This window comes from Molossus molossus, unplaced genomic scaffold (genome assembly GCF_014108415.1).
Source record: "Molossus molossus isolate mMolMol1 unplaced genomic scaffold, mMolMol1.p scaffold_m16_p_14, whole genome shotgun sequence".
Taxonomy (NCBI): domain Eukaryota; kingdom Metazoa; phylum Chordata; class Mammalia; order Chiroptera; family Molossidae; genus Molossus; species Molossus molossus.
In genome coordinates, this window is record NW_023425349.1 from 5,704,819 (window position 1) to 5,707,319 (window position 2,501).

Genomic DNA, 2,501 nt, shown 5'->3' on the forward strand with positions numbered 1-2,501 from the left:
ATAAAGGCAGACTGCTCAGATCCACCCCCGAGGCTCCGATTTGGCCGGCGTAGAGGGGAACCTGGGCACCTGCATGTGAGGAAGCTACCCCGTGAGTCCTGGCCACGGTCAGGCCTGGGAACCACTGTCTGCCCTCCAGAGGCGCAGCCCAGCCAGGGTGTGATTCTGCGATCTCTCTTTAGCTGGGAGTTTAGTGAGGGGGTGCGTGACACTCCTTGGTGCCCTGTTGGCGCCTCCCCGGGCTCCCCACATTCCTTTGCTGGATCCTCCTCCCCTTGGAGCAGGCGCCCAGGGGAGGGCCCATGGCAAGGTTGGCCTCTTGCGGGGTGGTCTCTGCTCCTCAGGGCTGCCGGTCCAGGGCGATGGGCTGGGGATGACCAGCCCCTGACGGGAACTTCCTGGCTCCTTCGGTCTCAGGGTTTGCAAAGCGCAAATGTGCACCCTGTGGGGAGTTGGGGCTCTCTCCCAGGCTCTGGTCCTGGGCGATGTGTGGCCCTGTCCTAACCCCAAAGCTCTGCGGCCTCACTTTCCCCAAACCCCCTCCAGCTCTGTCCTTCTCTCCAGCCTCTGGGAGGCCTGTCCCAGCACCTGGGCACGTCTGCCTCCCGCCGCTCTGCAGGCTCTGCGCTTCTGCCCCAGGACTGATGGAGTGGGGCCATGCGCTCTGGGGGCGCAGGGGACACCTGGCCTCACTGGAAATCCGGATTAACCCCAACCCTGCGCCGGGAGCTCGGAGCCGGAGCAGATCACACTGCCCCCTGGTGGTGAGGTGAGCCTCGCGCTTGCCGCAGCGGCACAGCTGGAAACCGGGAGGGCACCCCGTGTGCTGAGTGGCTGCTGAACAAGCTGGCTGGGGCTTGCAGCGCTGTCACTTAGTCCTTAAACAGATTGCAGGAGGGAGGGGATGTAGACATGGAAGTGGGGCTCAGAGAAGGGAGATGACTTCCCTGACCGGAATGTGAGGGCCAGAGGAGCAGACCCAGCGTGTTGTATGTGTCCCGTCCTGGGGAAGGACTGAGAGGACAGTGTGCCCAGCTCAGACCCAGATCAGGAGGGCTTCCCATGCCAGGGACCTTGCAAACCTGGGACCCGAGCGAAGGGCGGAGCCACAGGGATGCCGAGCGCTTGTGCACGGCCCGTCGCCTGCGTGGTACGTCCTCAGATGCTGGGCGCAGCCCAAGGGCAGCAGCAGTTGGGGGACAGCAGGACAAGCCAAGTGCTCAGCACCCTGATGGGGGGGTGGGGCAGTGGGAGGACAGGGAGGGCCCTCCAACCCCTGCTGGGGAGGAGCTTCTCAGGGGCGCTGGAGACCCACCTGACACGCAGGGTAAGCCAGACTGGTTTGTAGGGACGTCCAAGGTGAGCAGAGTCTGGCGCCCTGCGGTTGTGCTGCTGAGAGGTGGAGGGGAGGTGTGGGGGCGGGGAATGAGGCTGAAGGTCAGCAGCAGGGCTTCCTTGAGGCGTTGGGACTTGGAAGTTCAAAGCCTCGGTGAGGGGTCGAGAGTTGTGGGACTGCAGTGAGGACAGCAGCGAGGTGCGGCCGACAGCAGGCAGTGGGCCTGGTGGCTGTGGCGTGGCCCTTGCTCCCGAGTGGCATGGACGGCACCCTGACCGTCCGCCCAGGAGCTGGAGGGCCCAGGGGAGAGGCAGGTGGGGGCCAAGGGCTGGGAGGCGCCGGCCCAGGGTGCTGTCAAGAGCCAGCTGGCGGGAGCTCAGTGACTCCCAGGGGAGAAGGAGGCCTGGGGGACCTGCTCCCCCTGTCACATCTGGGGCAGATTCAACCCTGTAGGATGGGGCAGGGCTGGGAGCGGCCTCCTGGGAGCAGCTGTCCCTATGTCTGGACACTGGACCCAGGAGAGACAGTGCCTGTCTCCCGGGCAGCAGCAGAGGGAGTCCAGCAAGTGAGACGACTTGGCTAGGGGACCTGAGGTCACATCTGCTGACCCAGCCAGAGGCAGCCATACTCAGCCACCCTCCGAGGCTACCTTGGGCACCCAAGAGTTCTGGCCTCTTCCCTTCATCTGCATCACACGCTCCATCCAGCCGCTCCTCCCTCCTGACCTGGGGTTAGGGACGGTGTGATGTGGGGACAGGATGCTGGGCAGCAGACTGGAGCTGCCCCTGGTGGGGGCCTGATGTCCGAGGGCATCTTCTCTTGGGCTCTGAGAAGGCCAGAGCTGGGTCGGGGTGTCACACAGACCGGGGTCAGGGTGCTGGGCTGTGAGGTGGGCCCCTCTGCTTGACATGTAGCCAGTTTGGTCTAATGCTGTGAACCTTCCGTGGCCACCCCAGTACACGAACCTACCAAGGAAGCCAGAGACAGGTGACGGCTGATGCGCCCTGCCCGCCTGGCCTCTCCGTCTCCCATAAGGGCCCCTCCTTTAATGAATTTCTTGGCTTGAGGCTTCCAAGAGTTTCCCTCATGTGTGAGGGACTTGGAGGCACAGGCAGAAGTGAGGACAAAGGGGTCTGGTGTGCAAGTCCTGGAGGCAGGGACAGAA